This window comes from Dromaius novaehollandiae, chromosome 9 (assembly GCF_036370855.1).
Source record: "Dromaius novaehollandiae isolate bDroNov1 chromosome 9, bDroNov1.hap1, whole genome shotgun sequence".
Lineage (NCBI taxonomy): Eukaryota > Metazoa > Chordata > Aves > Casuariiformes > Dromaiidae > Dromaius > Dromaius novaehollandiae.
Window position 1 is genome coordinate 10819460 of NC_088106.1, and position 21933 is coordinate 10841392.

The window sequence follows — 21933 nt, forward strand, 5'->3', positions numbered from 1 at the left end:
CTTTTCCTTTTTCTGCGGAGCTAGAATTTGAGAGATACTGTCTTATAGGCCCTTCTGACAACCAGAAATATCAAGATATATGTATATTAGGGCACTGTGCAACCTGTATAATGATCCACTTTGCATATTTCTAAACAGTTTATGCAAAATGTTCCATTCAATGGCTAAGTTCAGTTTATGATAAAAATGACCAGCACCTTTCCTTGAATTAAGACAGACAACAGGGCTCTGCTGAACTAGCTGGGGAGTGAGTACCTTGAATTACTGAGGATGAAGGGATTTTGGAAAGCTGGAGATAGTAGTATTTCTTGGGCTCTTTGGCTGCTGCAAGGATGCAAGAAGTAGTGTTGGTGGGATGTGTTACAGACCTGAAAAAATGATTTTCTTGGCTGATAAGTGCTAGGGATGTGTTTGTAGGAGAGCTGAATGGTACGAAAGAAACAGTTTCCATGAAAAAGCTGCTCCATTTTTTTAAGCTGGAAAACTATGAAAATTTCACCTTTATATGCAGCTCTAAAATTAACAAAAAGTACCTGGCACATGCATCCTCAGGTAGCTCTCTGAGCTTTTGTACAGAGGTTATGGACTTGGTTGGCCAATGTTACAAGTGGAACAGTGCAGTTGCATGCTTTCTCGGACCTGATCATAATCGGGATTCATCATCCACACCACTTGATGGTTGTATGGAGTTTTAGTTTGTCTTGAATTAAAATATAGCCTACAAGGACAAATATGTTAGCATAGGATTGGGTCCCTGGAAAACTGTTGAGGTGCTAACGAGGCAAGTCTTTGTGTCTCCAAGTGCATTCCCCAGGTTGCTTGATCCTTTTCTTTAAGCTCCTTGAGGAAGGACACCATCTTTATGTGGTGATTTTTCAGACATGGGCCATGGTACCACTGCTCTAAGTTTTGTTGAAATACCAGATGCAAATATGGTACTGCTCAATTCTTGATTGGAAACTGGAAATATATATATAATATATATACATACATACAGAAGTGCTGAGAGGAAAGCCTGTGGCTGGAAACAGCACTGTTAGCAGCCCTGACTGTTTTATCCTAAGAACATGAAATTGTTGAGGGAAAGAGCTGCATCGATAGGTGAGTGATGACCTAATCCTGAGTCAAAGCCTTAACAAAGAGGATTTTATGGTTAAAACACTGGTCATCTCAGTGTGAAATACCTTTTCTGCAAAGTGTCTCTGTGGCTGAGCACTGGTGACATAAATGACTTGTTCTATATTTTATATCACAGCAGGTCTGACTAGTCATTTCATTTAACTTGATTGGGCTCATATAGCTTAACAGACAAAGGAGGAGTTAAACTGCTGTACTGGAAAATGTGGAAATTACAGTCTTTTGTTTCAGTAAACCAATTGGTTTTCTGAACAGACAATCCCAGTCATCATGTCTTGAAAGCAATACAAAGCAGATTGGATTGTGAAGAAACCTTCATGTCAACTAACCTGCAAAGAAGAAAAATATTCCAAGGGCAACTAGAAAATACTCAAGAGGATTCTTTTTCTTTAAGTGAGAGTCAACAAAAAAAAAGGTAGAGGGACAAAATGAGAACGTGATTAAAATGTGGGTTTTTTTGAATATACATTCATAGATTTGAATCTGTCTTGGTCAAAAGTCTTCCATGAAGCTGAGCTTGTTAGCAGCAGGATACAAAGGTGTCTCTTTATTCACAAATGGGAAGAACTTTTACCTGCGTTGGAATGCCGAGTAACTTAATCCTTTCAATAGAGAGATTTTAAAGAAGACAAAACAGAGAAATAAAGCTCAAAAAAAAATTAATAGAATAAAAAGTAGGCATGTAATCCCCTCGATCAGTTATGAATAAAGTGCTAAAAGTGTTCTGCAGAAACAGATTAGGGCAGTAATACTGAAAACCATAATGTGGAAGATGAGTCACCAGACTGGATAGGAGAAATACATCACAAAACATGATGTTGGGGAGATACTGTCAGGTGGCCACGAGTTCTGTAAGTTGGAGAGAGGGCAGAACAAAGCTACCAAAATGATCCTAGGTCTCAGGGTACAATCCATTTAGTTTATTGGGAAAAAAGATCAAGATGCATTCTCAAGATAGCCAGGAGCAGCAGAGCCTTGTTTGTGCTTTAAGTAGTGGTTAATGTCATCAGCAGGGTTCAAGCTGAGATAATCTAGCAAAGAAGGTTGTTAGAAGAACCAACAAGGAGAAATGATAGAGGAACAATACATATTATAACAATATATGTGTTTTTAATACCATGGACAGTTAACCGTTGTTATGTGTTCCCAAGGGAAAGCCTGGCTTTTCGGTCTCTTAAAGTTTTTAATAGAGAACTGGATGACTTTGGGGAGGATGCATGATCTAGACAACAGCTGTTGGCCTCAGTATAGGAATAACTGGATAAAATTCTGTAGTCCATGAGTATTTTCTGGCTTTAAGAAATTTGGCTCTTCTCAAAGCTAGACTTAAAAACTAAGAGAGTACGATATACCCTCTACACTGCCATCAGTTGTAGTGTCTGTAACAATTAAACTTAGTTATAATGTCAGCTGGAGGAAGAGCTGGTCCATTTGGCACTTTTTTCAACAAGCTAGCTTTACCCCTGGCTTAGCTAGCATCTAATCTTTCAGGTCGCATATGTAACTAGGATTGATCCTTCCTACTGTAACAGAAGTATCACCTGCTCATATATCACATACGTCTCTGCTTTGGCATGCATTTTTCAGAGCAATTTTTAGACACTTTTACTCCAAAAGCAAGAAGCTTTACTTGCCTCTTCTGAGCTAGAGGAGAAATGCTATTAGGTATTAATAGTCCTGGATTAAGTGGTCCTGATTTTTGACAGAGGGCACTGGTTACATGTCACTTGGATCAGTGTGTGTTGTCGTTCTCTATAATCATTACTTCATGTTGCATTTTCCTGTAACACTCTTTTTAAGCATTTTTAGTGTTTGGTTATGCCTGTGGCATAGTGTTCACATCATTGTCTCTTCTAATTCAGGCCACTGAAATTGTTCTCATTTATTGAGGGAGTTTTCCTCATTTAATAATGGGAAAAGCAGTAATGGTTTACAGGTGAAAATAAGCACACAATTAAGGCAGTCAGACTTGTGAGGTTGCTTGGTGCTTACTACTCCTTAATCAGTTGCAATTAACACTAGATGAGTGTTTACTCTCAATTCTCTTAATACTTGTATAATTGACCACAATAATAAATTTACATCTATGTGTGTGCTGTTTTTTCGTTACCTGGAAGTGTGATGGGAGTTATGAAACATTTTTTGTGCTGTGCAGATATTTCAAATGGGAAAGCATGAAATAAAATGCAATGAATTCAGTATAGAAAGAAAAAAGGTATTTAAAAATCAAGGCATTAGCTATGTAAACATCTTGAGAGTTAAATATCTGAGGGCTGTGGTAGGAATTAAGCCTGAGAACTACAAATTACATAGAGTAGAATGATTGTTAATTGCAGATACTTGGACTGAATTCCTGCTTTGTCACCAAACATCATATGTAACCTTGGTCAAGTGAATTACTCTGTTCCCTTTCTGTTTAAAAAAAAAAAAAAAAAAAAAAAAAAAAGTGGGGGGAGTAATGTACTAGCCTATTTCACATGAAAAGAGCAACATAATAAATGCAGCAGAAAGTTGAGACCCTATGGTGATGTGGCCATAGTAGTTCTGAAGATGGGTAGAACAAGATGAAAAGATGGATGAGAGAGGCAGGTGTGGCATTCAGGCTCCCCCCTAGCTAAAACGTACTGATTTACTTAGCAGTGTTCCTATTTGAGTTATTAAAAAAAAAAAATGTTTTATAGGTGTGATTATAAAGAGAGAACTTGCAAAGAAGATTAAAAGGAAATTAAAGCTCATGGTTTGCTTAGTGACGATGAGTAACCTTTCAGCACACTTGCCTGTTTTTTGCCTATGTGTTAAGGGGCAACAGCAGGTCATTTCATGGAGGTATCTCTAGTGCCTGAGAAGCGCTTTGGAGCTGTGAAGACCAGGATGCTGTAGGTTATATCTACCATAGCAGGTAGTGCAATGCAATAAGAGTGTGTGAAGGTTGGTGCTGGGGACCTGACGTCCACAATGTGCATTTTGGGTGGTCTTTGTTCAGGTTGCCTTTAGCCCGGTCTTGTGGTCCAAATGCCCATAAGCAGTGGGATGCATTAGCATAATACATTAGCAGTGGGATTAAGTGTGCTCCTGGAGCACCTCTTCCAGTTTAGCGCTTCATCTGAAAGAAATCCAGTTTGTGTGCCCTAAGACCACTGTGATGGGACCCAAAGCACAGTAAATGGGGACATCAGGAGTTTTACTTCAAAAACGCACTCTTTACCTTAAATGCTGATATACAGACTGCCACTGAAGTGCAAAAGTATTTAAGCTGGAAAGACGTGATTTACATTCCTAATGCGCTCACTCGCAGTCAGGGTTCTGCTGTCGAGCTTTTTGCATGTAAACATTGCAAATAGTGTATTTAGTTATACTATAGTAGCATCTAGAAGAGACTAAGAAACATCAGATTTCTTTGTGCTGGACACTGTAGAAAAATAGCTAGAATCCTGCCACCAAAGACTTTCCAGTTTAAGTTGAGGAGGCTGCGGAGGCTGATTTAATGGAGCGACATAAGGATTTATAACTTCTAGCCTTGAAGGTTACCTTCCCTGCAGCTTTGGTACTTTCAGTTCAGGTCAGTGCCAGTGGGTTTATATGAAACATGAATAGAAGTTCAGCAGCAGAGCTCTACCCTCAGGTCTCCTAGGTTCTGGTCTTATGAAGTAGCCATAACACTGCGGTGCACAAATTTACTTGTATTTCTGTATTCTTTGTGCTGTATACTTACTATCTTAGTCCTGGCTCATTGTCTTATATTTATAAATATATGCACATAACTGATGAACATTAATCCTTTTAATACTTGGCGTGATCTTTAGGAAGTGATGGGCATATTTTCAGTCTTCTCACTCTGCACGTCCATGCGTAAATGCCTGTGTCAGCTTCTGCACGTGCTATAACAGCATTAAAAAAAGAAAAGGTTTCAGGGAAACAAACAGTAGCGATTCAGATGGGAGGCTGCAAACAGATGCTGCCCCTGAGGACTGCCAAGTATAAAGCTGTTAGCAGGTTAAGTGTTGCATGGGAGGCCCAAGGGTCAGATGCCAACTGTGCATAGCGTTTGCAGGGGTGACCAACGGATTTGAGGCTCAGGTGGAAGTTGCAAATTGTGTTATCTGAAGGGGAAGCTTCAAGCATTTCTTGATCCATCTGTGCAAAAGTTCTGTCTGATAATTTGAAAAGGGGCTTTCTCAATTCTGCAGAGATGGCCAGTGTCCTTAAAACACAGATGATAGTTCACGTTACCAGAAAATCAGACCTTGCGTCCTCTAGAAGCAGCTGATTAAGAGGATTGAAGTGTCTGTGTGGAGAAAGGGAATGGTTGCAATGCATCTAGAGGGGGAAAATCTCTATAAACTGTGATTAGACTACAATTTCTTATATCAATTTTTCTTCTCTGTACACACTGAAGAACACTAACTGAAATAATCCTGCTGTCATTATTAAGAAACTGCTACTATCCTGCCTGGTTTGTTAGCTTAGATATGGGTTAAATAAAGGGTTTCCTGTTTACTACGATAGGGCTTGTCTACAGTTGCTTTTTCTATGAAAACTTTGTGAAAGATAAAGCATATTTTATTAGGGGAATGGCTGCACTGGAAAAATCTGTAATGAGCTGTCCTCTTAGCGCTGCTGATTGATTTTAAGCCTTAAACACTTGGCTCAATGCATGGAAACTGGGAGGTCTGAATGGTGCTGTAACTTGTAATATTGTATTAAACAGGGTTTCGCTTTTAGTGTGTGGAAAACGAGCTGCACGTGTTTGCTAACTTGGCAAAGACAGAAGTCCATGCTGTTCCTGCCTTGGATGACCTTCTGTCTCCTGAAAGTCTCGCTGGCTCGGGTGATGGAGTGGCAGGGTAGGCAGCATACCGTGTCCGCTCCCCTCAAAAGCGGGTCCAGGCTGGTTGTACAACACCCGCCCCTTGCCTGCCTCTAGCAAGAACCTCTCCAAGTGTGGTAATAGGCAGGGAGCTCTGCAGAAAGTGGGCTATAGGCCAGACCTTAAAAGCAAACACAGTTTTCACCTTTAGTCTACCCTAATTACGTCTCTTTGATGCAGGATATTCTAGAGACTCCTCTGTTGGAGGGTAATACTTGCACATAGGCACAAAGGTTGGATTTAGAGCAGAAGTGTAAAAGGCTGCTGAATTTAAAATTGTGTAGATTTTCATCTATTCACTGCCAACAGCGGCATTACTGTTGGGTGAGGATTAGTGGGCACAGTCCTCCAAAACTTCTCTAGTATGGGGCTGTTGTTCCGGCTCTACGTAATGCGTCTGATTTTTCCCTTTACTATTTTTTTTTTTTTTAGTTTATTTGTAACCAAATGCACAAGCAGATTCACAACATCCCCTAATTACCCCTCTCTTTAAAGTCAACAGTGTAATGAAAACAGCAGAAGCTGTTTTACCTTCTATACCAAAACATAAACCAAATATAGATCTATTTTTAAATTAGTTAAATGTTCAGTTTTAATAGGCCCTTTGGCTGCTCTTCATGAAAGGCGCTTGCTCCACACAGCCTGGAGTGTATTCTGCAGCTCTCTATAATTTGCAAAAGTATACATTAGTGGAAAATAATAGCGAAAGGCTGCCAGAAGACCTTTTGTCTGTATGTATTGCCTTGTTTCTCCTAAGAAGGGTTCCCCCCACACTTGTTTTTTTGAAGGCACCCTTTGTGTTTAGAGTGGGAATGCGTTCTTGTTCTGTTTCGTTTAAGAAATTATATTGTTTCTGGATATATACGTATGCCCGAGTTGGTGAGCTCTTCGGGACCCAGAGCAAGCTGTCACGAAAAACATTAAAATGTTAAATGGGAGGAGGGGGAGGAATGAGGGAATTCAGGCTTCCGGGTCACTTGCTTCACTGATTTTTTTCGAATTAATGTGTTCTTTGTTATCTCTTTAAATATTCAATTCTGACCCTTCCAATACATATGCACTCGCTCAGCTCTGCCCGCACGGAAGTTCACTGGAGCCATAGGACTGCAGGAAAGAAATGGAGATTTCTTTCAGCACATGATTTAGGGACAGGATGTGGCAAGCTGAGTGGTTATAGAGCAAATGGCACCTACCCTGCAAGCGAAAGCGCCCAGGTCCTGCCTCCTGCTTGCAGTCCGTGCCTGCTGCCAGGGCTGCCAAGCCCAGAGATAACCCCAGTGGGACTCTATATTGCTACGTTGGCTTAAGATAGTGTATGCTTTTGTAAGTTTGGGACATTTTGCCTTGTACTCTGATTATGATCTGTGGGATCCTTTGGCTTTTCAAACTTCTCTTGGAAAAGCTGATGGCTAGACCTTCTTTTAAAAGGAAGGTTGAAATTCTTGTTTGCACCAGTTGCGGCTTTAGGAGAATCTAACATAATCCAACCCTTCAGCAACTGGTAGGGTTGACAGGGTTAGTGAGACTCAACAACTCAGATTAGGGTTTTCTTTGTAAGCAAAGCCTGACTTTCATTTTCTCCTTTTAAAGAATTTTTATTTGGGCTTGAGGTATAAGGGGGAAATATAAGAAAAAAGATAAAATGTCCAATGATGTAACTGTTTGGGTCTCTTCTAAGAGATCTAAGTCAGTGTATCTTCTTGCTTGTAATGCTAAGAGAACAGGTATCAGAAGCAGGACAGTATAGAGGATCCTTCCTTGATAAAAGTCTCACCACCTGTCAATCAGCTGTGTAGGGATTTCTTCAGTCATAGAATACATCCTAGAATTATGGAATAATACAAATTTTCTGTATTACCGCAGCACCTAGAAACCCCCCCTCATGAACCAGAACGCTACTGTGCTGAGTACTGCGTAATCATTGTTATTTTTAAATCTATTGGGCTCGCCACAAAATATAGTTTGTATAGTCTGATAGCAGCAGAATCAGAACTAGATCCTGATTTTGCAAGCCACGACCTGCAAGTTTAATTGTCCTCGGGGGATTAACCCTGCAGCGTTCGCATTTGCTCGTAGATTCCTGCCCCCAGGAGAAGCACAAGCGACTTCCCTGGAATTGCGTGCGGGAGGGACGTGCCATCATCCTGGGGGCCTGATCCACTCGGAGGGGCGTGAGGGCCATTGGCAGTGTGTTCTTCCTGCTTAAGTAACTCTAAGTTTAAAAATAATAGCTTGATGCGGGTACTCGTTTGTAGCATGGGAAATAAAATCACATGAAAACTTTTGGATGTGCTTGGAGAAGCAGATAAGGAGAAGGGGTTCTCCAGTATTTTCCTGTAGAAGAACCAAGGTTTACATTTCAAAATGCACTTAAATAATTTATGAAAATGAATTCTATTCCATTTTATGAAGGTATCTGTCCAAAAGTTATGAGAGATCAGTGAAACAATAAACAAATACATTTTTCCATATTTCTGTAGTTAGAATGTTATTAAAAAGTAATAATTTAGAATAGTTATAAATATTTCCATCTAAGAAATATTTTTTTATATGGATGTTTCTTTGCACTAGAACTGTCCTGATTGAACTAGAGCCTTTTTTTTTTTCTTCTCTCAGCAGAAAGACAACTTTTCACTTAACAGACCTCTCATGCCACCTGCTTCCTGATTTATTCTTTCTTGGGTACAACTTTAACTGCAGGAGTAAGGTAGGAAATATTTTTCTAAGCAGCTGGTTGCCATTGTATAGCATCACATAATTAAAGAGGAAATGTAATGCAATTTTTGAATTAATAATCCAGAAGGCAACCTGTTTTTTAAAAAAATTGTCCATTTTATTTTTCATTCTTTTATTTTGTACTTTTGAATAGGAGAGAGTTATGAATCTTACCCTTCAAGATAAACTATTTTCATTATGGAGAAATTATATTATGTTAGACTTTTATAGTGGCATAAGTCAAAGGTACTCAAATAAGAAAATCCCCATTATTACTCAGCTTACAATCATTTAAATAAATCTAACAACACCTACAGACTGCAGCAGTAAGAGCAATGATAGTGTTTGCATAACACTAAAAATGATTAAAGTGCATCACTATTTATCAAATATCACCTGCGCGATTTTTGGTGAAGAAGGGCTTTTGTAAGGGATGAGGACGGGGCATTATGCTGTGATGTGATTATTCAAACTACTGTGACCGTAAAGCTATGGAGATGGCAGTGACCTTTTAACCTTGATAAAATCAATAATGATTCTTCTTAACTTCAAATAATCTGTTGTTGTTTAGTTTATATGCATTAGAAAAAAATGTACAGAATATGTTTTTATCAAAATGCATTTTGGGCATTGATTAACACTATCTGTATGTTTGCAGAATAAGAACAGTACATATTACATTGAAAATATATAGGTCTGTGCTCTTCTAAAATCTAAAACCATCTCCCTCTAATGGAGGTCTTCACATTTCTTCAAATGGTTTCTAGTTCTTTGCTTTACTTCAATTTGTTGTGTTTTCTTTATCTTACTTTTATTTTCAGTGTTTTCTCATGTGTAGAGGCTTTGCAAATTAAACAAAATCAGTAGAGGGAACCAAAATCAGTTTTGTCCTGCCAACACTTGTTTTCCTTTAAAGATAAATATACTTTTGATCATTTAAATCATAACTGCTCCTCTTTGCACAATGCTGCCAAGACTTATGTGAATGCTTAATTTCATTCACACACTCAGCCCATGGGAGTCCTTACAACCACTGATGTGCAGAGCCTGGGACACTGGCTGACAGGGAAAAAGTTATCTGATTTAATGCTGGGTTGTGGATGCTGGATTTTGGTGTCAGAGGTGGTTTTGTCTGTCATGTTGTCGGTAGTGTCTGTGTGGCACTTCTTGTGCAGTTCAGTAGTGATGAAAGTCTGTGGAATGAGTAGGAAAGGGCAGAGATTTAATTTATATATTAGGACATGAGCATTTCTCCCTTGTTCATGGTTTATAATCTGAGTTCACAGCTGAACAGAATGACATAATAGAGGAAATTCAGATATGTTGTTTAACAGGAAAAAAAAAGGAAGGAAAAACATCAATGAGGCACTGAGGGGAGAGAAAATGTCTCTACAAATGCAACAGACATAAAAGAAAGTGAAGGAAAGTTAAAAATTACCATAGGGCAGGCAGGACACCTGCTAAAGAACCTTCTGCTGCCTCTCACAGCTGGAAAGAAAAATGAAAGAGATGCAAACAACTGCTCTGGAAGCATGAAATCAGCCTTTTGTCTTTTCACCCCTCCCTTTCTGAACAGTTACAGTATGCAAAATTTAGGGGAATCTCAAAGTATGCAGAGGAAAAAAATTCAGCAGGCTCTGCATATAAAAAGCTGAGGCATGGAAGTGTGCCTCTTTGAAAACAGGAACATGTTTGGGAGCTTCCCGGTGCATTGAAGAAAGTGGTAATTAATGCATAGTGAATGACTTCGAATGAAGGTTGAATAGGGGCATAACAATAGGAAGTTTTTTTTTTTTAGGTTAAAGTGTTGAAAAAGGAAAGCTGTTAAAAGATGGCTACTGTGAAGCTACAACTTCAATCCTTGTCTTCTCTGACTTTCCTTTATAGACTATGGTGGGTTTTGTTTTGTATGGGTCTCCAAATACAATGAAGTTAATTTGCACCAATTTCATTTTGTGTATGTTTCTTTTTCTTTTTTTTTTTTAAGGGTTTTTTTCTTTTTTGGCAGGGCTTGGTTCTTTGATGGTGCTTTTGAGCAAATGGTTTGCCCAAAGTTCAGATGATGTTAGCTCCATCCTCTTTTTCATTTACAACATCAAGGGGATTACAGAGAATAACTTTGTTGCCCAACATCAAGGCTATATCTTCAGGCTACTAGAAAGGTAGTTCTCAGAAAGTGTGTCTTCTAATATTTTAGAACCTCCACAGGCTTCAGATAAAACAAGTATTAAATACAAAAAGCTCACAAGGATCCCGAGGAAGGTTAAACTCGCACAACCTCCTTCATGTTGGACACCTGAAATGTATTTTTTAGACTGTTGGAGTGTTATCATAGTGAAGACAGCAGTGAAGTCTTATATAACTGAAGACAGAAAGAATAAAAAAACAGCACCTTGTTTAAAGACAGGCAATTTTTAATGGAACATGAGCTAAATATAATCTACTTTTGCCATCAAAAAAAGGGAATTTGGAGACTGAATCATGTCATTTTGGGAGGGTTTTGGGGGATTGTTTTTGCTGGATCACAAGCTAGCAGATCTGCATTTCTGTTGTGCTTGATCCAAGACCAGAATTTATGAGGTTTGAAGATAAAAGAATTGAGATGTTTTGGAGAAATAAAGTGAGGAAGCTACTGTGCTCAAAATCATTTGAAATATGTTTCTATTGTTGGTAGCTCTTCTTAGCAGGAGCTCTGGGCTGGAGTATATTGAACTTGGTGCCTCAATGCTTTATCAGATGAATCTTAGTTATTTCTAAGGAAGGTATGAAATGAAAAAACAAAAAACCAAGCCTCACAAACTGTATTTTGTTGCCCCTTTTTCCAGGGCTAGCTAAACAAAGTGTAGTATTAGCTGTATATAGTTTAGTGGAGCCCATGCCATTTCCTCCCGGAACATCCCGTTAGTACAGTTTTGAGAGAAAGGTGAGTCACGCTGGTTAGAGTACAAGAATTTGATTGAAAAGTTATCTGCTTTTGATGCTTCCATAAACCTGTTGTCTGACCTGGGCAAGTCACAAATCCTCTCCCAGTGCTTAACTCTAGCAGGTGTGTTATTACACTCCCCTCCTTAATGTTTGGAAGTGGGTTGTGAATTTCGGGATGCTAGAAGAGTGCTCTGAAATGGCCGCGGTCATTATTATAAGAATGGTATTGTTTAAGGCGCATTATTTTTGTAGTGCTTTCTTGCTGTGTAGGTATAAATCAGAACCTGTGAGACCCCGAAAATACTTACCACTCTATTATTTTTGATAAATTGAAGATGCAAATATTAATTATCTAGAAGCAGCTACATGCCTCTTAGGAAGTGTGTGAAACTCTACCTGATAGCTGCACTCCAACTTACCTTTTATTGTGCTAAAATGTGTGCTTGTGTGATATGTGCAACTTTCTTAAATAAACAAATAAAGCTTAGATGTATGCATTTTTGCAACAGATATTTGCAATTTACCAGGGATAAACTTGCTGAGCAAAATCTAAGCCTGTGATTTGTAAAATTCTGTTTGGGTTAGGCAGAGGTCCTCACTTCTGAACAGCCCCACTTACCTTTTCTGGCTTGTTCTGTCAAGAAGCTCTTAGCCTGGCGAGTGATGGGTTCGAAAAGCCATTACCGCCACCAGCCCTAGAGCAGCAGCATAAGGTGTACAGACACCTGCATGAACCTGGGGAAAGGCTGGGTCCAGACCCTCCTTTCCTGTCATATCCTTGGTGCAGGTGCATATCCTAACTGCAGGAGTGTGTTGGTCCTTTGGCGAGACCTGCAGTAGCACTGGGGGAGGTGAAAGTTGGGTTGGGCTCTTCGTGGCTTCATCTCTCCTCTGCCATTTTGGTAGTTAGTTCTGTTCACGTGAGGATAACACAGGTTAGATTTATCGATGGAGGAGCCCAATGCTCTGTGTTACATGATGAAGGGGAGGTTGTACTGCTGCGTGTATCGTCCCACTAAGTATCACAACAGCTTCTAGTCCTATAATCGGCTGTGAGATTTGAAGCTCAAGCAACGATGCTTGAGTTTGGGAGCATTATCTGCCAAGCATGAGGCTGTTTGGTGTTTTTTAAACATTTTTATTTAGAAAGCTGTGAGGTGACATCAGGCAAAGCAAAACATTAACCTGTTGTTACTTAGGTTGCGAAGTCCAACACTCAAAAGGTGAGGGATACAGAATATTTGGATGCTGAGCACTTTAAATCCTGCTCAGAGGATTCACAGGGGACTGATTTAAATGATGTGATTCTATATTAATTTTGTTGTTCCTCTCACTGATTGATGTAGTAAGAGCAATGTGAGTGATGGACAGGCAAACTGGGTTCTTTCCAAATTGCAAAATAAATAATGCTAGCCTGGTTCCTATGCTTGTACATGTGTGTATGCTGCACATGCTCTTCTGTAGGGGAAAAAAAAAATCAGTGTCAGAAAATGTCAGGAAAAGATGTAATGTAAGAACTCCCTCTGCTGTAAAAACTCCCAGCATATAAAATGTGTTGTAGCACTAGCCATTGTGACCCAGAAATAAAATGTTTCCTGTGAATTAGAAAGATACAGAGTTGGATTAACTGGATGACATTTCCCCATCTGGTTTTTATTTATTGTTGCCCTTTTCCTTTCACTGTAATTAGTGCATAGAAGTAACAATAGGCATATACTGCACTCTGAGCTACAAGGATGTACCAACATTTTGAGCACTTTCCATTATTTTTTTTTCCAGTGACACTTCTAAAACTCCTAGCATCTTAACTCTGCTGAAACCTATTATTTCTGTGAACTGGAGAGGCAATTTAAGGCACCTTTTCTGTTTGCAAACAATTTTCAAATATAACCTCACACTTTCTGAACTTTTCCCAAGGGGCTCATAAAATCGATAATTGTCCACTTTCCTCTAAGTGACTTGAAAAATTGAAGGTCTTAAGATTTGAAATTCAGATCCAGATTTCAGGGTGCCCACCATCAACACTGCTGTTCAAAGGTACTGAAAACTGGAATCTGTCTCCTTGCAGAGACAGGAGGTGTTGGGAAGCATCACCCATTTTCAGCTCCAGAGAACCCAATTTTTCTTTGGACTTCTCTTATCTTGAATTTAGGGGTACTGGTTCTGGAAATCTCTTAAACATTAAGGGTAGGGGAAGAACCAGCTCTTTCAAGCTCAACCTTTGCATGACTTAATTTTATTTTAAAAATGAGACATTGACAGGATATTGTCACATGTAAATGATCTGATCAGAGGTGCATAAGGCACCAGAAATGTACTGGGTTATCAGCAGATTGTGACAGCTTGGCAGTAAATTAGGTAGTGTAGATGGCAGAAGGGTAGTTTCAGATGCTCAGCTGGTGTGGTGGCCTCACTAGCACTGGAGATAGGTACAGTAACTAGTGGTACTAGTTGGGTTATTCTGAAGACAAAAAAAAAAAAAAAAAACTCCAGAGCAGCAACTGCAAGCCTAAAGATATTTATTCTTAAAAAAAGGATCCTGTAAGGAAAACCAGCTAAAACCTGGAGCAAACTTTATATACAGCAAAGGAGATGAATGTGATATCATCTCCACAAAGACATAAGAGCAGTGAGAAGTGTGGCTGAAAATTGAGGGTTCTTATAAAGTAAAGGTACATTAGATAGTCCAAAATCCATGATTCTGCAGCCAAGAAAAAAAGCTTAAAAGCCTTTTCTGGCTCAGTGTTGAAGTGAAAGCAGAGATTAGAAATAAAAAAATAAAAAAAAAAAAAGCAATTTATAATGAATAGAAAAAGGGACACTAACAACAACTGATAATAGTTCAGAAGTTATAAAGTGTAGAAAGTTGATAAGAGACACTAAAGCATCTAGGATAAAGCTAAGTCAAAGGACAATAATAAAGTTTAAAAAATATACTTTTATGAAGAACAAAAGAAATTCTAGCAGTGGCGTAGCTCTGTTACTGGACAGAGATGGCAAGACCATCTGTTATGTGTTTGCTACACAAAAATCAATGAATTTGTGTTCTGTGTTCAAGGGGTAAAAGGCCCCCAAATGTGTTGTATGTAATAAATTCTGAAATATTGATGAAGTTCCACAAGTCAGGAAGGGGGTTAACATTTTGCCAGTGTTCAGATAGAGTGAGTAGGATTACAGTGGTAAAAACAAGCTGATTTGCCTGTTCTCCATCCTGGGCAAAATAAAGTAGGATCTGTGAAATAACTAATAAGCAAGCTTAGATACCCAGGAACAAGAGTTGCAGGCCATGCTCTGGTCCCTTGTTTTCTATTATGGGAAGCAATGTTTGTGAAAAGATCCTTTTGGAGGACTGGGAAGTGTTTCACTTCATCATTCTGTTTTGATTTTTGTCCTCTGTACAAAATATTGGTTTTGCTGGTTCCAGAATGGTACATAGAGTTCTGGGTTCTGCATCCCCCCAAGCCTCTGAATACTGAATAAAGGATCCATGTTTCTTAAGACTGAATAAAATACTATGCCTTGACAACCTTGAAGAACTCAATCTGTAAAGTAAAAGGAGAACCAATTAGATTAAAAGGAAAAAAAAATCTGTTTTATCTTTGGTTTTAATGACAGTAAATTTGACTAACTAATGGAATAAGCCACCAAGGCAAAGAGGAGATTCTCCATCTCCTGAAATTGTTTCATCAAGCCTGCATGCCTTTCTGAGGAGTTTACTCACCAAAGGAAAGTTATGTCCAGTTTTCTGGTAACAGTGAAATGTAACAGGCTGTGATAAATGGGAATCTATCTGTGGAGGCTACTTTTATGCTAGTAAATGAAGCAGTGCCAGGTGTGGCGTTTCCAAGTACTGGAACGTGATCCTCTATGTTGTGTTAAAATAACCCCTGACATGCCTCTGGCCCATGAGACACAGTGCTCATCCAGATGGTTTCTGGGCACAGGTCTGGAGCTGGTACAGGCTTGGAACTATTCCCAACAGGCAGTTTAGATATGGCCCTCCTGGTTTAGTGGATAATGTACTTAATAGTGTAGATGTGGGCTGTTCGTTCTTAGTTGGCCTCAGTGTCAGAGATTGCACTAATTCAGACACAGCCAATGGTCTCAGGTTTTATTTAAGTCTCAAGCTTTAGGAAATAGAAGAGATCAAATGGCATGTCCCGGTTGGTGTGCTCTGATCCTACCAGCCCTGCTTCTCTGAAAGAAGGGGATGAAATGATTAAGATCTGACTTATTGTCTGTCATAGTACTGCTCTAGCCAGTGGGATTTACTGAGCCAAGGCAGTAAGATTTGTCCACAAGTGAACTGAAGTTCATTTTTCTATTACATATATTAGTGCTGAGTGTCGTATAGCTCAAGATGTGTTTCTCCGAGTTCTTTACTGTCTTTTCTGTATATGAAATGTTTCAAGTTTTGTTCTAGGCTTGCTTTATCTTTACACAGGAGGCATAAAATGTATTGCCAAGAGGCAAATCCAATAGACAAGTAGCCATATGTAGTTGTATCTAGAACAAATTATACAAAGGAATACAGAAGAAAGTTGCAATGTGGCAAAAGATAGATAGCTGCCCCTACTTGGTATGTGGAAACAGACTTGCTGTATTACAGGTGTCTCACAATGCCTCACAATGGTGGTGACACTAAAGGGGTGATGAAGAGTGCACAAGAGGGTTGGAAATGGCCTTCAAATACTTCTACAGTTTTTATGATCTATGGCCAAGGAAGAGTTCAATATGTCTTTTAGACTTCATTTTCCAATAGAAGGAAGAAACCTGCCTGGAAGGCATCAAGGAATGGAGCTCTGGATGTTTTAGGATGAATAACTCTCACTACAACCACACTTTCAAAGGGAGAGAGATTGCTTTAGCAGATGTTTGTAAGAATAGGCTGAACAAATTGACAAAATCTTGAGTACATATAAGATACTGTAGGAAGTAATCCCACAGTGACTAGTACATAAGTAAAAGCAACCCGTTGTTTTTCCTCATCCCTGTTTTTCATAATATTTTTGCAAATGCTTAGAAGTTTGTAGGAAAGCTTGAGGTTTAGGGGAGACATAGGAAAGACCCTGTATGGAAATTTCCACAGCCAACCAAAGGTGGCTTCTATTCAGCTCTGCAAGCAAGTCTTTCAGTATGGTTTCAGTAGAGAGTTGATATTTGTTTCTCAGCTGCGTTGGAGCTTATGCTCAGGGGTGCTTTTCCAGATTTCCTTAGTATGAAAATGTTGAACTGTTATTTCTCAGAAAATTGTTTTTCTTCCTTTGTGAGATTTCAAGCAGTTTCACTTCTGATCTCACTTATAACTGTCCATGAGACTGACTAGGGTTTTGGTGTTTCCAGGCCTGAATTCAAGTGGAATGAAAGGAACTAGGCAAGTCCAAATATTTAATCTTAAAAAGTACAGATTTCCTGTTTGTTCTAGAAACATGTGAAAGTGAGAGAACATCTCTACAGCAAATAAGCCATACTTTGCCCATCCCTTTGGGCAATGCAATGAAATGCAGAGCGATTGTCAGCAGGAATGCCTTTCAGGACATACAATAGGTCATTGGATACCTACTGAGTACTGTAACAAGTGTGTCAACTGGTATCATGTGGTCAAGCATAAGTCCATGTCCTGGGATGCAGTAATTTGTTTGGTGTGGTGCTAATACCGCAGGGGCTGGAGTTTGTGACAGAAAATAAGTGGCCCCCCCCAAATATCTTTGATATATTTGTCAAGAAATTTATCATCTGAATACGTTGTATGTGGTCTGGGATGAGTTAGGAAAATAACCTTTTTAGAAATAACACTTAAAGGGCAGAAGTGAGTAGAGCAGCAGTTAGGACAGCCAACTGGTTTAATGACTTTTTTTTTTTAACCTTGCTGATTTTCTTGGGTTCATCCTTCAGTCTGCGCTCAGACATGCAATTCTGTTGAGCCTCTGCCTTATTACACTCCTATTTCTCGCCATATACAATACATTTTGACTAATTAACAGCTTCTGAATGTCTGGAAAAAAAGCCTCTATCAGTTATTTTTGTTCCATCATAATGACCTTGTGTTGTCCTTGTTTTTCAGTATCTTTTGCTACCTTTGAAAGTCTTAGCCAAAGATTTGGAGCTAAATTCAGCCCTGATGTAAAACAGTACAGTTTTTTCTTAAGCTTTTACTGGGTTCTGCTTTGATCCTGGAAGACTCACTTTTAAAAGGGGGGTATGACACAGTTTCTCCTCTGCGAGGAACTGATTTTTCTTCCCTGATGCTTATCATTGTAGCAAGGCAAGTATAAAATTGCCCTGGGAAGATATTTCAATAATCAAAAATCTTTCTTTTGTAAAATTAGTACAACTAATATTTTACTTGACTGCAGTTTCCAGAAAAGTCAGTGGGAGGAAACTTGCTTTGTAGGTTGGACCATTCTCTCAGAGCATAGAGGGATTCTAGTATGAAGTATATGGGGGTGACCTCATGGCACATGTCCACATACTATTCTCACCTCACGGCATGTGTCCACGTATTATCCTCACCTCTTCTCAGGGGATGAAGCACTGTTATTTCTAACAGTGGTAGAAGGTTGCCCAAACTGGTTTTTCAGAACTGACCACCCCAACAAATAGAACCAAAAATTTCAGCTCCATTGACTTAGACTGGATCCTTCCTGTTACCATAATTGTTAAACTGGTACTCCATCCTAACACAGATGAGGATAGGATCTTTGTCTTCCATACGAACGGGTCTTGAGCTGAGTTTAGATGCAAAAATCCTGTTCAGTTCCCAGAGGAACTCCATGGGAAGCTGTGGTTGGTGTGTAGATTGTAAATGCTGGAAGAGACTTGGTGGTGGAAGAGACTGCATGAATGAGAGAATTGTTCATATACTGTTTAGATCTTGTGTCACTGGAAAATGTTTAACTCCTTGTCTCAAAGTTAGCATGAAGATAGTTTGTGATATTAATTGTTCCACTTGCTAATTGGATTACCTCCAAATCTGCATGTCATTCAGCAAAAGGAGCCAAAAGTGGAATGACAAACCAATTTATGAGCAGAAAGGTATTTGGCAAGACTGCTTTCAGTCAAAATATCCCTTTAATGAAATGCCATGGGGAGTAGTTGGTTAAGAGAACAAAGTCAGGTTTGTGGCGGGGCTGTCAGTAATTTGAGAGGCTGCGCATCTCTGGAGCAGAATCTTGCAGAAAGGGTAATTGCAGCAAGTGTCAATCTTAACTATCAAAAAAAGACATTGTGACCAAATGCCAGTATCATGTTCTATGAGGTATCACAGTTCAAGAAATAGCCCTGAAGCATTATGGTGTGTCAGTTATCTGGACCCTTTGATTGGGAAGTGCTAAAATTCCCAAGAGATCCAAAAGACGTTGCCAAGAGTTCAACTACTTGTAATACTATTTGATAAAGATCTAGTAAAGATGGGGACCTTGCCAGACCAAAGGCTGTTGGCATTTCTGGGTTATGGATTATATTGCCAGTAGCCAGGGGGTTAACTGATGTATAGCGAAAAAGCAAGGTTGTAAAGGAGTAGGGCAAAAATCTCAGAGCGCAAGTTAGTCATTTTTTTCCTGTCTAATGTCGTGAAGTGCTATGTTCCTGAACAAAGTGGGCTAGATTGCATAAATTAAAGGTGCGTTACAGGAATCGGCTTCTGCTGCCGACAGTGATTAATGGAAACTTTTAACTTAGCTTGTGTGAAGTATTTTTCAGGCTAATAGAGAGAGTGATACAACTGAGCTATAATACTAATAGGCACCAGTATTCTTCTTTGCACCCTACAATGGCTGTTCTTTATTGGAGTGATAGCAGTGCAAAATTTTAGTGTCCTTTGAGGCAGGGAAAAAAATACGGGGAAAGAATGAAATGGTTGGAAAATATTTGTAATACCTCCCTGCTTATTGATACTAAATTTGATTTACTACTTTAAAAGAAGAAATGTACCATGTGTAATTTAGTCAGCATATAGAAAATACTGATGGTATATCTATGAAATAAGTATAAATTTTTAGCCTCTGCATAATGACAGATATGCCTAGAATTAAAGGTGAAGCTGCATTACATATTTGAGTACTTAGTGTGTTTTTTTGCCTGTTGACATATCTTCAGAGTAGGGAGAAAGTGAAGTGCTGAAAATAGAAAGCATTAATATTGTTGACAAGTAAACAAAAAGGAAGATTATATCCACACAGCTCAGAAAATGGTAGTGAATGCGGGCCTTGAAGTTATAATGCAGATACAGTAGAAATGTGTGTTTTCTGCAGGGAAAGCTTAGAAAATGAACATGACCTTTCATGTGCATTCACTATGATTTTTAGTAGTGGCACAGTATTAAGGCCCACTACTAAAATTGTTATAAAGGATGGAAATTCACCATATGTAGGAATTTCTCGTCTGCTACAGTAAGTTTTGAAACAAGCGTTTCTGTCAAAGGAACTTAATCAGAGCATTTAAAATATGAAGTGTAGCAGAAGTAAAATAATTTTGACCATTTTTCTAAACATTTTTTCACTATTTATTCTAAGAGAAAATGTTTCAATGAAGCGCTTCATTTCTTTTTTTTACCTCAGACTTCCATTTTTTTTTTCACACCAGATTTCAGGGGAGAGAGAAGGATTATTTTTGTTTGTTTGTTAGGTTTCTGGGTGCTTTACAGATCGCTACTTCTGTAAACCGGTTACAGACAAGCAATGATTTTTATTCAGTGGATTGTTACAGACAACACCACACTGACCTGAAAACAAAATTACAATCTTCCCAACTATATTTCACTTCACAAAAGACAAGTTAAAAGCATTATTCCTACAGTTGCATAATGTTAATTCACCATTCAGACAACATGCACTGTCTGCACGGAGGTAAAAGGAAGTGTTTACTTAAGAAATAAATTTGCATTTTTCATCTAATTGGGGGTGATTTTCCTGATAGATGGAGAGTAAAATATTTTATTCATCAAAATTCCATTGCCCTGTGAATTACTCCAGCTACATGAACTGGTGTAGAAGTAAAATAGTGCTGTTGTGTATTTGATGTTATCAAGATAGGCAATTCTGGCATGTGTAGAGCTTCAAAAATGGTAGGTCTACAGCCAAATTCTCACTAATTCTACCATGTACCAAGGGTATTAGACATTCATGCTGTATGAATAAGGAGGTGTTTTGAGAAAAAGTCTCTTTTGGCGCACACGTTAATTGAATTTCAAGCTATAAATCAGATAAAACAAACCACATCTCCAATAGATTGAATTCCCTGTGTTCATGTGGGCTGTAATCTCCAGGTCATTGGTTAAGAAGAGAGAAGTTCCAAGGAACTTATTTGGAAGTAAAACAATTAGGGTTCATAGTTACTTGTGAGAGTAGCTGAATTGGTAAAGAGAGACTTTGTTTCCGGATGCCAAATGGCATTTTTTTTTGTTGGAACAAAGCCAAAAATGAAAGGCTCTGGCAAAAGCTTGTATTAGCAAAAATCACCTCCCCACCCAGTCCTTCTCTGCAAAAAGGAAACCCACGGTCTGTTCTTATTGTAATGCCCGGTTGCTAGACTCTGTAACCATCACGTGAATGTTAAAAAATCGTTGCAGATCCTTGAGATATCTGACAGAATTGGGGAATAGGCCAAATATTTGGATAGCCTTAAAGACTGCAGAATAACGAGTTGGAGTCTATCTCCATGAGAGCAGGTTTTTCCCTGTTGAAAATGTCTCCTTTTATCAGAACTTTGTTGGACCTCAGGCTTAGGAGAGAGAGAGAGAAAAAAAAAAAAAAAAAGCCCAGCAGAGTAAAATAAAACAAAACATAAAAACCCTCCAAACTTGCAAATGATGATATGGGGGTTTTGGCCTTGTGGTGATTATGTTTGAATACAAGGATTATGGTACACAGGCAGTTTCCAGATTCTCTTGGTTTTGGTGCCACTTTAGATTTCTATCCTACTTTCTCCTCCTTTTTCAGTTACGTTTCCACCCCATGAGTGACCCCCAGTTCGTCAGTGCTGTGGCCCCTATTTGGATTGTGATGCCTAGTTTGGGAATTACTGTACTAGATATTTGAATTTTTTTTGTTGGTACACCTGAGCAAACTGCAAATGTTTAAAAAGCAGATTGAGTAATTAAAGGCCAACTTATTGCATGTCTAGAAAATTGTTATCACTTGTAGATGGTACCAGGTGGGGGGAAAATCACTGGGCAAGAAAGGGCCTGTCAGGGAGAGTAATGAGTTAGGAGATGGATAAACACAAGGCGAATGGTGAAAACAGTGACTGGTAAGATTGTTGGCAAGAAACAAGCACTACGTAGCAGAAAA

The 21933-nt window shown here is 38.9% G+C and overlaps 1 long non-coding RNA gene across 1 annotated transcript in view; it reads left to right on the forward strand.

Annotated features, from left to right (window-relative positions):
- LOC135329209 (uncharacterized) overlaps nt 1-21933 on the forward strand; it is a 271333-nt gene that overhangs the window by 114044 nt on the left and 135356 nt on the right. The window contains exon 3 of the long non-coding RNA XR_010390579.1: nt 8621-8711. This is a non-coding gene — a long non-coding RNA (uncharacterized LOC135329209). The remainder of the gene's footprint in view (nt 1-8620; nt 8712-21933) is intronic.